We start from the raw sequence: 15,724 nt of genomic DNA on the forward strand, positions 1-15,724 counted from the left end.
TTTTTGCTTCTCTGACAGGTTTTTCCCCTTCTAGCCGATGTTATTATCCTATTCTATTGATGGTATTTACTATGTTGTTGACTTGTTTACGTTTAAAATATTTTGCGGGGTGAGATTTGAGAGACCAGCTCAATAGATTTGCTTTACCATTTTGTTGATATTGTTTACCACGTTGTTTATTTGTGGACCGTTTCAATTTCTAAGAAAACCATTGCCCAGCCGACTCGATGGATGAGTCCTTACCCATTTATTCTCTTCGGAATTTCACTTTAGACGGGCTGTTCATTTAGCCTTCTTTAACTATTTTTGAAACCCAAGCGTATGTTGTTGTTTTCCCGAATTTTGAAGAAGAAAATAGTTTCCAACCTATTTTAAAATCCTTTCTAACTTTTTGAAAGAATATCCGTTTGTAGGTTGTGTGACTAGATACCCTTTTCCATGTTGAAAGAAAAGCGGAACGCCTCTTCTTTTTAAACCGAAACCGACCCCAGTCAAATCTGTCTGCCTTTTCAATCTCTCTAGGGTCCGCTCGACAGGTTGTGGGACTGGTCCCCCTTTCCCTCTTGAAAGGAAAGTAGTACGAATATTGTTTCCATCCCGAAAGAAGAATAATCTCCCTCCCATGGAATCCATCTTCCTTTCCAATCTCTCTAGGGTCAGCTCGATTGGTTTCGAGACTCGATGTCAATTGTAAATCCTATCATTTTTGAGATTTTGGGGTTGTAATAGTATCTTCAGAATTCCTAGGAGGAGCTAGGGATGACAGGTCTTCCTGCGTCTTACCGTAGTCAACTGTAAAACCTATCCATTTCGAGATTTCGTGGTTATAACAGTATAATCAGACAGTCGGTCACAAAAGTATTCGAACACCGGCACCCATTCAGAAAATTTACTTTTCCGTTGAGAAACAAAATTGTCTCCAGAGTCCATCTTGGTTCGATGGAAAAAAAAACAAAAGGATGGCTCATGTCCAAATTTGGCTAGGTGCATGAAACAAAATACAACATGACCTATCTGGGTGAGATGGGAAACAAAATGGCTGCTCACGTGATCCATTATTGCGCTCATAGAAAACGCAAAATGTCGCTGCGGCTCGTCTCGGTTCGCGAAGAGTGAAAACCCAAAACGGTCTGCAGTGTCTATCTTTGTTGGATGAGAAAACAAAAGGTTGGTTCATGTCCAGTTTATTTAGGTGTGGGAAAAAATATAGCGTGACCTATCTGGGTGAGATGTCTCCAGCGATCCAGTATAGACTTTTTCCTCATCTGCAATAGGTGACATCTATAAACAATTTCATTGAAATCTCCTCGAAATATAAGAAACAGCTGGCTCGTGAAATTGTAAGGTATTCCCAAAGAATTCCACTTCTTGAAGAAGGAAAAACACCCTAGCTGCAGATGAGGTAGAGAGAGAAAAAGCATGTTGCACCATGGAGAGCCCGCACGGTTCTGAACAGAAAACGTGGAATGCTTTTATAGAAAAGAGTTGAAAGTGAAAGTAAAAGCCGATTGGAAATTTTTCACTTGGTTGCCGACTGGGAAAAAATTTTCAGAGCTCAGAAAAACTTTTTGTTAATTTTTATCATGTCTTCTAGACATGATAAAAATTAACCCTACCCCCCTTTTGTGTGGGAATGTTGTCTCACTGTTTCTAAAAATAGACCATGACTCATTCTAGGAATTATATGTTTTGGAAAGGATGAGTCATGGTCTTTGGGTTTCTCCATTCCAAAGTAAACAAAGTGAAGACATCAAATTAATAGAAAAAAAGGAAGTTTTTTTTTTTTTTTTTTTTCAGCTCTGGAAATGTTTTTCGCATTCAACAGCCAAGAAATATTTCCAGCCAATACAATTTCATTTTTACTTTCACTTTTAGTTCATTTCTTATATCTATAAAAACATTTCAGATTTCTCTTCAGATCAGTGTGGGTTGTTCAAGATGCAGCAACTCTACTCCATCCCACAACCAGGAAAAAAAAGATGTTCTTTCATGAGGAATTCTTTTGGCTTTCATGCATTCAACCTGGAGACACATTTCCTGAGCTCTAAGAAAATTTTCCGAGCCCCCTAAATCGCTGAAATGGATTAAAAATAAATTGTTTCATACATTTTTAAAGCTCAAGAGTGTTAGGTGTCATGGAAAGAGCCTTTTTTCCCTGAGCTCTAAGAAAATGTTTCCCAGCCCCCTCAATCGCTGAAATGGATTAAAAATAAATTCTTTCATACATTTTTAAAGCTCAAGCGTGTTAGGTATCATGGAAAGAGCCTTTTTTTTTCCCCTGAGCTCTAAGAAAATGTTTCCCAGCCCCCTCAATCGCTGAAATGGATTAAAAATAAATTCTTTCATACATTTTTAAAGCTCAAGCGTGTTAGGTATCATGGAAAGAGCCTTTTTTTTCCCCTGAGCTCTAAGAAAATGTTTCCCAGCCCCCTCAATCGCTGAAATGGATTAAAAATAAATACTTTCATACAATTTTAAAGCTCAAGAGTGTTAGGTATCATGGAAAGAACTTTTTCTTTTCACAGCCCACTCAATCGCTGAAATCGATTAAAAATAAATTCTTTCATACATGTTTAAAGCTCAAGCGTGTTAGCTGTCATGGAAAGAGCCTTTTTTTTTCCGAGCCCACTCAATCGCTGAAACGGATCAAAAATAAATTCTTTCATACATTTGTTTAAACCTCAAGACTGTTAGCTGTCATGGAAACTGAAATTTATGTCACGGTTTGTGTGTCACACGTCGTCAGCGGTATGATTTGAGGTGAAAATTGAAAACCCGGTATGAAAAAACTCTTTAACTTCACTTTAGAAGAAGGTGTGGGATAGAGAGATTTTGTCATGGGAAAATGTCTTTCAATGTCCGTCATGGGAGTATGTCTTTCAATATCATGTCATCTCTTTTCAAATAGGATTGAAGGATTTTTCTAAAACTATGTTGAAATCTTGATGCATAAAACCCACGGATGGGAAATTCTAATCCATGGATGTATCATCCAATTTCGCTAGACCCAGATAAACGGCTGCTGATGAAATCCAAACGAGGGGTCCTAGCTTTTCAAATGGGAAACATTTTCCCCTAAACGGAGGAATGATTTCTATTCTGTGAGACGTGAAAAGTTGGAAAAAAGCTTGTGTTCACAGAAACTCTTTCTAGAAGAGTGGTCCTGGGTCCAGATGAGGTAGAGAGAGAAAAAGCATGCTGCACCTTGGACAGCCCGCACAGTTCTGAACAGAAAACGTAGAATACTTTTATAGAAAAGTGTTGAAAGTGAAAGCAAAAGGCCAATCGTCTTGGCTGGAGAAATTTCACTTGGTTGCCGACTAGGAAAAATTTTTCAAAGCTCAGAAAAAATTTTGAGATGTAAAAAAAAAAAAAAAAACTTTTTGTTAATTTTTATCATGTCTTCTAGACATGATAAAAAGTAACCCTACCCCCCTTTTGTGTGGGAATGTTGTCTCACTGTTTCTAAAAATAGACCATGACTCATTCTAGGAATTATATGTTTTAGAAAGGATGAGTCATGGTCTTTGGGTTTCTTCATTACAAAGTAAACAAAGTGAAGACATCAAATTAATAGAAAAAAAGGAAGAGTTTTTTTTTTTTTTTTTTTTAAGCTTTTGAAATTTTTTTCCATTCGACAGCCAAGAAATATTTCCAGCCAACACGATTTCATTTTTACTTTCACTTTCAGTTTATTTCTTATATCTATAAAAACATTCCACATTTCTGTTCAGATCAGTGTGGGTTGTTGACGATGCAACATCTCTACCTCATCCCACAACCAGGAAGAAAAGATGTTGTTTCATGAGGAATTGTTTTGGCTTTCGAAAGCCACGATGGCCTGATGATTATAATATATTTCTGTTCTAATCCGTGGGGTTTGTGGAAAATACATTCTCGGTATGTAATCCCCCACCCAGGAAGAACAGAAAATGTTTTAAAAGGAATACTTTGGCCTGACGTTTGAAAAAAACAATGATCACAGGGCTGTTGGGATAAGATTGAGAACCCATGATGATGTTGTGCGATGAGGCTAATCTTTTTTACTTAAACGGATCTTCTTTTAAACATCCAAGGTATGATTGTTTCCCTAGATGAAAGAAAACAATACTTTTTTTCTTTTTTACAAGAAAAGTATCCTCAATATTGTTGCTGAAAAGATTAAAGCGATATTTCCTCATGGAACTATTGGACCGCTCGTCTATGGTGTTGTCGGAAGGGATATCACATTCAATCCTTTTTTACCGACTCACAAATCACGAAAGGAGTGGCTTTCCAGCATCCAGTGCACCCAGCTTCCCTTACAGAGTTCCGTGAAGGAGGCTCGTGGGTATTGAATTCTATTTCTGTGTGTTGTTTCTCAAAGACGCACAGGATGAAATCCATCTTCCTCCCTCGCGATTGACTAAAAGAATTCCTCTTCTTGAGAAAGAACATCCTAGGTCTAGAGGAGGTAGAGAGAGAGAAAAAGAGCATGTTGCACCTTGGACAGCCCGCACAGTTCTGAACAGAAAACGTGGAATACTTATATAGAAAAGAGTTGAAAGTGAAAGTAAATCGCGTTGGCTGGAAACATTTCTGTTGGCTGTCGACTGGGAAAAAAATTCTCAGAGCTCAGAAAAAAATTCTGAGATGAAAAAAAAAAATCAATCTTTTTGTTAATTTTTATCATGTCTTCTAGACATGATAAAAATTAACTCTACCCCCTTTTGTCTGGGAATGTTGTCTCACCCTTTCTAAAAATAGACCATGTATACCAATATACTACAAACGGACTTGAACGCCTGTTCTCAGTATGTAGCTATACAAATTTGAAGGTAAAATTAAAAAAAAAGACATTTTTTGGGGGAAAAGGGAGTAAATTTGTATATGAATATACTACAAACCGAATTTAAGGCCTGTTTTCAGTATATAGCTATACATATAGTATATATCTTTACATATAGTATATAGCTATCATATAGTATATATCTTTTTTTTTCGGGGGGGAAGGCAGTGAATTTGTATAGGAATATACTACAAACGGACTTTAAAGCCTGTTTTCAGCATATAGCTATACAAATTGGAAGGTAAAAAAATAAAAAAGACATCTTTTTGCTGGGAAATTAAGTGAATTTGTATAGGAATATACTACAAACTGTCTTTAATGCCTGTTTTCAGTATATAGCTATACAAATTGGAAGGTAATAAAAAAATAAAAAAAAGATATCTTTTTTGGGGAAAAGGAGTGAATTTGTATAGAAATATACTACAAGAACATCAAGAAAAGAACATCATGGGTCCAAGAATTGAAACTGAAAGTCCAAAAACGAAATGTTAACGACTGGGAAGAAAATTTTCAAAGCTGAAAAAAGATTTAAAAAAAAAAACCCTTCCTTTTTTTTTCTTAATTTGATGTCTTCATTCTTTTGACCTTGTCGAAATTAAAAAAGTGAAGACATCAAATTAAGAAAGAAAAAAGGAAGGTTTTTTTTTTTTTTTTTTTTTAATGTGTGAAATTTTTCCAGAGCTCTGAGAATTTTTCCCAGTCCGTTTCTAGAAGCAACTCGTTAATGTATTTAAACCACTCGCGTTTCGGCTTCAGATCAGTCTGTGCTGTGCACTCAACGTGGATGCACGCTTCTCACTCTCCTGGGAAGAGCTTCTGTGAAGGTATGTGGACATTTTTTTCTTACTCTTTTGTATTTCATAGACTACAAATATTTAATTGTAGTCAAATATATTTATTGTCAAAATATTTATTGAGTCACCCATTTTATAGAAATGTATTCTTATTTCTTTTCAATACTTTGAGGTAGGGTAATATTTTCCACCCTGCTACTATTTTTGTTTTTCAAGGCTAGAAATGTTTTACTCAATAGCTGTTTTTATAGAAGACATGCTATTATTTCGTATACTGATATATTTTGTGAAACTTTAACAAATCCTTTTCAACAAAGCAAGATCATGTGATCCACAGCTGGCTAGACACGTCAGTGTAATCGGATCACGATTGTTCCATCATATACTGATATATTTTGTGAAACTTTAACAAATTCCTTTCAAGAAGCCAAGATCTCGTGATCCACAGCTGGCTAGACCCGTCAGTGTAATCGGATCACCATTGTTCCATCATATACTGATATATTTTGTGAAACTTTAACAAATTCCTTTCAAGAAGCCAAGATCTCGTGATCCACAGCTGGCTAGACCCGTCAGTGTAATCGGATCACGATTGTTCCATCATATACTGATATATTTTGTGAAACTTTAACAAATTCCTTTCAAGAAGCCAAGATCTCGTGATCCACAGCTGACTCCATTAGTCAGGTAAAACAGATCACGATTTTATCAATCGTATACTGATATATTTTGTGTAACTTTAACAAATCCCTTTCAACAGGGCAAGATCTCATGATCCATAGCTGGCTAGAGCAGTCAGGATCAACGGATCACGATGGTTCCCTCGTATACTGATATATTTTGTGAAACTTTAACAAGGCAAGATCTCGTGATCCACAGCTGGCTAGACTAGTCAGGATTAACGGATCACGATTTTATCAATCGTATACTGATATATTTTGTGAAACTTCTTTAACAAATCCTTTTCAAGAAGGCAAGATCTCGTGATCCACAGCTGGCTAGAGCAGTCAGTATAATCGAATCACGACTGTTCCCTCGTATACTGATATATTTTGTGAAATTTTAACAAATGACTTTCAAGAAGGCAATATCTCGTGATCCAGAACTGAATCAATCAGTCAGCATTAACGGATCACGATTGTTCCATTGTATACTGATATATTTTGTGAAACTTCTTTAACAAATGATATTCAAGAAGGCAAGATCTCGTGATCCACAAATGACTCAATCAGTCAGGATCACGATTGTTCCATTGTATACTGATATATTTTGTGAAACTTCTTTAACAAATGACTTTCAAGAAGGCAAGATCTCGTGATCCACAGCTGACTAGACCCGTCAGAATTAACGGATCACGATAGTTCCATTGTATACTAATATATTTTGTGGAACTTTAACAAATCCTTTTCAAAAAAGGCAATGTCTTGTGATCCACAGCTGACTCCATCAGTCAGGATAACCGATCACGATGGTTCCATCGTGTACTTATATATATTTTGTGAAACGTTAACAAATGACTTTCAAGAAGGCAAAATCATGTAATTCAATAGAATTGTTCAATCGTATACTGGTATATTCTGATAAAACAACAGAATGATCCAATTTTGAATACGATCCCAATATGTTTTTATAAAATCCATTTCATATTTTGTAAAACGTGAACGACTGACTTTCAAGCTGGCTGCATGGGTGTTTTTTTCGCGGTTTTTCCCCATGTGTAACGTGAATACGAGCCAGTTTCCCTTCCAAACTCCTCCACGAAGTCATTTCTTAAGGCAAATAGCCCTCAAATGCTTTACCGTCCTCCAAATCGACTTGACCTCTCTCCAACTTCCACGGTGTCATTTGAACGATCGAGTCGGCTGTTGGAAAAAAATGTCTGACAGCTGAAAACAATATCTTCACAAAACCTCTTTCCAGGAGGAAGAAGCGTGTATTCAGCTCCAGTGCACAGCACAGACTATCATGTTATTCAATAGAAGTGGTTTAAATAGATGAGAACCCTCTATAGAAATAATTTGAATATATCTGGTTTTGTGAATCAAGCCGACTGGGAAAAAATTCTCAGAGCTCAGAAAAAAATTCTAAGATGTAAAATAAAAAAAAAATCTTTTTGTTAATTTTTATGCTTTGTTAACTTGCTTTTGTTTAACTTGCTTTGTTAATTTTTATTATCGATGCGGAAAAGGAATCTCCAAAGGGGTGGGAAAAATCTTTCCCTTTTCCGAAGAAACATTTTTGGGAGGGAAACAGGCATGGTGTGCCTTTTCACGACACCCGTGTGGCTGAACACCCTATCGGTCACCGGTGATATCTCTGGAAGGACAGAAAAAAACTATCCACTGTCGTTGTTGGAGTTGTGTTCACTGGAGGCTATTTCTTTCCCTTTTAATTTTCTCTGAGATCCTTTAGAAATGGGTGAGGATGGGTAGCGTGAAGCGCGGGAAACCTGAATCAGCAGAACGAAAATCCCTTTGAACAACTATTTAAAAAGTAAATGTAAAAGAGGACCTAACTTTCGTGAAAAGCATTTCTGTGTAGACGAAAGTAGGAAGAGATTTCGAAAAAATATTCTATCCTAGAACGATGAAGTCATTCCATTGAAATCTTCTTCTTTGATCCATCAATAGCTTCGAAATACGAAAAAGAAACATTCAGCTTGTCTAAGGTTCAGGAATCGTAAGAAATTCTTAAAGAATTCTTCTTAAGATCATCATGGGTTCCAGATTTGGGTAAAGAGAGAGGGAGACGTGTTACCTTTTCAACAGCCCACACTGTTATGAACAAAAACGCGGAATACTTTTATAGAAAAGAGAAGAATTGAAAGTGAAAGTCAAAAAACGAAATGGGATCGGCTGGGAAAAAATTTTTCAGAGCTCAGGAAAAATTATGAGATTAAAAAAAAAAAAAAAAAAAAAAAAACTTCCTTTTTCTTTATTAGTTTGATGTCTTCACTCTTTTGACCTTGTAGAAAGTCAAAAAGTGAAGACATCAAATTAAAAAAGAAAAAAGGAAGGGTTATTATTATTATTATTATTATTTCTCGGCTCAGAAATTTTCCCAGCCGATCCGATTTCGTTTTTTTACTTTCACTTTCAATTCTTCTCTTATCTATAAAAGCATTCTACGTTTCTGTTCAGAACAGTGTGGGCTGTTGGAAAGGCAACACGTCAATGTTTTCCCCCTCGACTCGATGAGTCAAACGAGACCTATCTAAAGGGTTATTAGAACGAATTCATACTTGTGAATTGAAATCACTCCAGTTTCGACTTAACATCTGTCTGTGCTGTGTATTCTGCTTGGATACATACTTTTTCCTCCTAGAAACAGCTTTTGTGAAGGTAGGCCATCCATTTTTCACAGCTCTTAGACATTTATTTACAGCTGATTTGATCGACGAGACATCACCTTATTTTTAAGCATCCACTCTCTGGGATCTATGAAAGTTTTTATCGTTTTGTTTCTGTTGAGTCTGTGCTGTAGAGCCCCCAAATGTCTACAAGGGTTCTTATTCTAGAACGTGTGCACTGTTTTGACGTTTCATTTCATAGCTGGGGTGATGGGTGGGTCACCTTCCTTTCAAACTGCACCGTGGAGGTAGAGATGTTAGAAAGTTTCGAGCCTACGTGTTTAATTCATGGGTGAACCACGCTTCGTGAACAAAAGAGGACCCTTTCGTGGATCGTCCCTAGGAAAAAAAGCATAGAACTGAAATGGCTACTCGTGTTTTGTCTATTCGACATTATTCAAAAGGATCTCTACTCTCTTTTTGGTTCGAAGGATGTCTCTACCTGTTGTCTTAGGTATCTAAAGAAATTAGCTTTTCAGGAAAAGAGTTGTCTTAGGTTTCTAAAGAAATTAGCTTTTCAGGAAAGGAATGTTACTTGAGAAACAGGACGAGATAGGTTGAGAGAGGTTTCAAAGAAAAAAAGAGAGATGTCGTTCATTTTTATTATGTCTGAAGACATGATAAAAATGAACAAAAAGTATTTATAATATATATTATATGATATATATTTTTTTTATTTTTAAAATTTTTTTTTCAAATCTCTCAGAAAATATTTTCCAGCTCCTCTCAAAATGACCCTCCTACTCAGTTTCGAAAAAAGAGACAGTGTCTTACTACTCTCCATTTTTTCAACTTTCTAAGAAAAAAACTATTTTACCACCTCATCTCTCACCATGAACCCCCTTCATTCTTTCTGAAAAACGACACGTTGGTATCGTCTTCATGGGTGTTTCTCTGAGATCCTTTAAAAATGGTTTCAGAATCCACTCGACAGGATTTGTCAAAGTATTCCGAGCTTCACTTCAGAGGGCGTGCGCTGCTAAACATACCTCATTTCAGGGAAAAGAGTTCCACGAGTCGTTGGAGGAGATATCCAAAAAATATAACGTGGTTGTGAGTCAAAATAAACGAACCCTTTTCACTTGAGCCATCACGAGATTTCAGTGACCACGAGAGGGTGGAGAAGATATCCAAAACACATCTCGTGGTGATGACTATCTCGTAAGAAAGAAAGCTAACCGTCCCACCACACCTACGCAAACACACATGTTTTTTTAAAAGGATCATGCTTTTGGAAACTCATTTCAACTTTGAATAGGAAAATCATGTTTTTAAGAGAGGGTCTCATCTAAAACGTAGAGTAAAACATATGAATCATGCCGGGTATAGGTAGCCCTAAAATTAGGCATTGAAATTTTTTAATAGATTCATGATCAAGAGAAAATAATACAACGTCTTACTTGCAACTATTTAAAAGAATCCTTTGAACCCATACTTGAAAAAGAAATGAAGAAATATCCAGCTAGCTCGTCTAAAGTTCAGAAAGGTTAAGAGATTCTCAAATAATTCTTCTTTAGAACATCTTGGATTCCCAATTAATGTAGAGAGGGAGACGTGTTGCCTTTTCAACAGCGCACAGTGTTCTGAACAGAAACTCGAAATACTTTTATAGAAAAGAGAAGAGTTGAAAGTGAAAGTCGAAAAACGAAATGAGATCGGCTGGGAAAATATTTTCAGAGGTCAGAAAAAAATTCTGAGATGTAAAAAAAAAAAAAAAAATCTTTTTCTTAATTTTTATCATGTCTTCTTGACATGATAAAAATTAACTCATCCCCCTTTTATCTGGGAATGTTGTCTTACCGTTTCTAAAAATAGACCAGAACCCATTCTTTTTTTGGAATTCTATTCTTTAGAAAGGATGAGTCATGGTCTATTTTTAGAAAGTGGGAGACAACATTCCCAGACAAAAAGAGAAGGGAGTTAATTTTTATCATGTCTAGAAGACATAATAAAAATTAAAAAAAAGATTTTTTTTTTTATACATCTCAGAATTTTTTTCTGAGCTCTGAGAAATTTTTCCTAGCCGATCCCATTTCGTTTTCGACTTTCACTTTCAACTCTTCACTTTTCTATAAAAGCATTCCACGTTTCTGTTCAGAACAGTGCGGGCTGTTGATGAGGCAACATGTCTCTCTCTACCCAAATCTGGAACCCTAGTCACGAGAGAATATGAGACTAGAAAAATAGTTTAGCTTATTGATTTAAAAAATGTCCCATGCTAGAACTCAGAATTATAATCAGAGCGGGGCTTTCCACTATCCACTTCCAAGATTTTAGATTTGCCATGGGTGACATGTTCCCAAATTCATAAATTCTTCAATTATAGTCCCCTTCTTTGACAAATGGCTAAGAAATTCTTAAAGAATATCATGAGATTGGGTAAAGAGAGAGACGTGTGGCCTCTTCCACAGCCCACACGGATCTGAAGTGAAACGCGGAATGCTTTTATAGATAACTGGGGATTAAAACAAAGTCAAAAGCCAATCGAAAGTAAAATCCCAACAGAATTCCACAAGAATGAGTCATAGTCTATTTTTAGAAAGAGTGAGACAACATTCCCAGACAAAAAGAGAAGGGAGTTAATTTTTATCATGTCTAGAAGACATGAATTTTTATCATGTCTAGAAGACATGATAAAAATTAACAAAAAGATTTTTTTTTTTTTTTTTACATCTTAGAATTTTTTTCTGAGCTCTGAGAATTTTTTCCCAGTCGGCTTGATTCACAAAACCAGATATATTCAAATTATTTCTATAGAGGGTTCTCATCTATTTAAACCACTTCTATTGAATAACATGATAGTCTGTGCTGTGCACTGGAGCTGAATACACGCTACTTCCTCCTGGAAAGAGGTATTGTGAAGATATTGTTTTCAGCTGTCAGACATTTTTTTCCAACAGCCGACTCGATCGTTCAAATGACACCGTGGAAGTTGGAGAGAGGTCAAGTCGATTTGGAGGACGGTAAGGCATTTGAGGGCTATTTGCCTTAAGAAATGCCCTCGTGGAGGACTTTGGAAGGGAAACTGGCTCGTATTCACTTTACACATGGGGAAAAACCACGAAAAAAAACACCCATGCAGCCAGCTTGAAAGTCAGTCGTTCACGTTTTACAAAATATGAAATGGATTTTATAAAAACATATTGGGATCGTATTCAAAATTGGATCATTCTGTTGTTTTATCAGAATATGCCAGTATACGATTGAACAATTCTATTGAATCTCATGATCTTGCCTTCTTGAAAGTCATTTCTTAACGTTTCACAAAATATATATCAGTACATGATGGAACCATCATGATCCGTTATCCTGACTGATGGAGTCAGCTGTGGATCATGGGATCTTGCCTTGTTGAAAACGATTTGTCAAAATTCCACAAAATATATCAGTATACAATGGAACTATCTTGATCCGTTGATTCTGACGGGTCTAATCAGCTGTGGATCACGAGATCTTGCCTTCTTGCAAGTCATTTGTTAAAGAAGTTTCACAAAATATATCAGTATACAATGGTACAATCGTGATCCGTTAATCCTGACTGATTGAGTCAGTTCTGGATCACGAGATCTTGCCTTCTTGAAAGTCATTTGCTAAAATTTCACAAAATATATCAGTATACGAGGGAACAGTCGTGATCCGATTATACTGACTGCTCTAGCCAGCTGTGGATCACGAGATCTTGCCTTCTTGAAAAGGATTTGTTAAAGAAGTTTCACAAAATATATCAGTATACGTTTGATAAAATCGTGATCCGTTAATCCTGACTAGTCTAGCCAGCTGTGGATCACGAGATCTTGCCTTGTTAAAGTTTCACAAAATATATCAGTATACGATGGAATCATCGTGATCCGTTGATCCTGACTGCTCTAGCCAGCTATGGATCACGAGATCTTGCCCTGTTGAAAGGGATTTGTTAAAGTTTCACAAAATATATCAATATACGATTGATAAAATCGTGATCCGATTACACTGACGGGTCTAGCCAGCTGTGGATCACGAGATCTTGGCTTCTTGAAAGGAATTTGTTAAAGTTTCACAAAATATATCAGTATATGATGGAACAATCGTGATCCGATTACACTGACGTGTCTAGCCAGCTGTGGATCACATGATCTTGCTTTGTTGAAAAGGATTTGTTAAAGTTTCACAAAATATATCAGTATACGAAATAATAGCATGTTTTCTATAAAAACAGCTATTTAGTAAAACATTTCTAGCCTTGAAAAACAAAAACAGTAGCAGGGGGGAAAATATTACCCTACCTCAAACTATTGAAAAGAAATAAGTATACATTTCTATAAAATGGGTGACTCAATAAATACTTGTAGTCTATGAAATACAAAAGAGTAAGAAAAAAATGTTCACATACCTTCACAGAAGCTCTTCCCAGGAGAGTGAGAAGCGTGTATCCACGTTGAGTGCACAGCACAGACTGATCTGAAGCCGAAACGCGAGTGGTTTAAATACATTAACGAGTTGCTTCTAGAAACGGACTGGGAAAAATTCTCAGAGCTCTGAAAAAATTTCACACATTAAAAAAAAAAAAAAAAAAAAAAAAAAAAAAAAAAAAAACCTTCCTTTTTTCTTTGTTAATTTGATGTCTTCACTTTTTTAATTTCGACAAGGTCAAAAGAATGAAGATATCAAATTAAGAAAAAAAGGGAAGGTTTTTTTTTTTTTTTTTTTTTTTTTTTTTCAGCTTTCAAAATTTTCTTCCCAGTCATTAACATTTCGTTTTTGGACTTTCAGTTTCAATTCTTGGACCCATGATGTTCTTTTTTTGATGTTCTTGTAGTATATTCCTATACAAATTCACTCCTTTTCCCCAAAAAATATATCTTTTTTTTATTTTTTTTACCTTCCAATTTGTATAGCTATATACTGAAAACAGGCATAAAAGTGAGTTTGTAGTATATTCCTATACAAATTCACTTAATTCCCCAGCAAAAAGATGTCTTTTTTATTTTTTTACCTTCCAATTTGTATAGCTATATGCTGAAATAAGGCTTTAAAGTCCGTTTGTAGTATATTCCTATACAAATTCACTGCCTTCCCCCCGAAAAAAAGATGACTTTTTTTATTTTTTTTTACCTTCCAATTTGTATAGCTATATACTGAAAACAGGCCTTAAATTCCGTTTGTAGTATATTCCTATACAAATTTACTCCCTTTCCCCCAAAAAGATGTCTTTTTTTTTATTTTACCTTCAAATTTGTATAGCTACATACTGAGAACAGGCGTTCAAGTCCGTTTGTAGTATATTGGTATACATGGTCTATTTTTAGAAAGGGTGAGACAACATTCCCAGACAAAAGGGGGTAGAGTTAATTTTTATCATGTCTAGAAGACATGATAAAAATTAACAATAAGATTGATTTCATTTTTTTTTTTTCATCTCAGAATTTTTTTCTGAGCTCTGAGAATTTTTTTCCCAGTCGACAGCCAACAGAAATGTTTCCAGCCAACGCGATTTACTTTCACTTTCAACTCTTTTCTATATAAGTATTCCACGTTTTCTGTTCAGAACCGTGCGGGCTGTCCAAGGTGCAACATGCTCTTTTTCTCTCTCTCTCTCTCTCTACCTCCTCTAGGCCTAGGATGTTCTTTCTCAAGAAGAGGAATTCTTTTAGTCAATCGTGAGGGAGGAAGGTGGATTTCATCCTGTGCGTCTTTGAGAAACAACACACAGAAATAGAATTCAATACCCACGAGCCTCCTTCACGGAACTCTGTAAGGGAAGCTGGGTGCACTGGATGCTGGAAAGCCACTCCTTTCGTGATTTGTGAGTCGGTAAAAAGGGATTGAATGTGATATCCCTTCCGACAACACCATAGACGAGCGGTCCAATAGTTCCATGAGGAAATATCGCTTTAATCTTTTCAGCAACAATATTGAGGATACTTTTCTTGTAAAAAAGAAAAAAAGGTATTGTTTTCTTTCATCTAGGGAAACAATCATACCTTGAATGTTTAGAAGAAGATCCGTTTAAGTAAAAAAGATTAGCCCCCTCGCACAACATCATCATGGGTTCTCAATCTTATCCCAACAGCCCTGTGATCATTGTTTTTTTTCAAACGTCAGGCCAAAGTATTCCTTTTAAAACATTTTCTGTTCTTCCTGGATGGGGGATTACGTACCGAGAAAGTATTTTCCACAACCCCCCGGATTAGAACAGAAATATATTATAATCATCACGCCATCGTGGTTTTCGAAAGCCAAAACAATTCCACATGAAACAACATCTTTTCTTCGTGGTTGTGGGATGAGGTAGAGATGTTGCATCGTCAACAACCCACACTGATCTGAACAGAAATGTGGAATGTTTTAATAGATATAAGAAATAAACTGAAAGTGAAAGTAAAAATGAAATCGTGTTGGCTGGAAATATTTCTTGGCTGTCGAATGGGAAAAATATTTCCAGAGCTGAAAAAAAAAACTCTTCCTTTTTTTCTATTAATTTGATGTCTTCACTTTGTTTACTTTGGAATGGAGAAACCCAAAGACCATGACTCATCCTTTCTAAAACATAATTCCTAGAATGAGTCATGGTCTATTTTTAGAAACAGTGAGACAACATTCCCACACAAAAGGGGGAACAAAAAGTTTTTTTTTTTTTCTCAAATTTTTTTTTCTGAGCTTTGAAAAATTTTTCCCAGTCGGCAACCAAGTGAAAATTCTCCAGCCAAGACGATTGGCCTTTTACTTTCACTTTCAACACTTTTCTATAAAAGTATTCTACGTTTTCTGTTCAGA

The sequence above is a fragment of the Stegodyphus dumicola genome, chromosome 8 (assembly GCF_044657685.1).
Source record: "Stegodyphus dumicola isolate Sdum_Otavi_A_Nest chromosome 8, ASM4465768v1".
Classification (NCBI taxonomy): Eukaryota; Metazoa; Arthropoda; class Arachnida; order Araneae; family Eresidae; genus Stegodyphus; species Stegodyphus dumicola.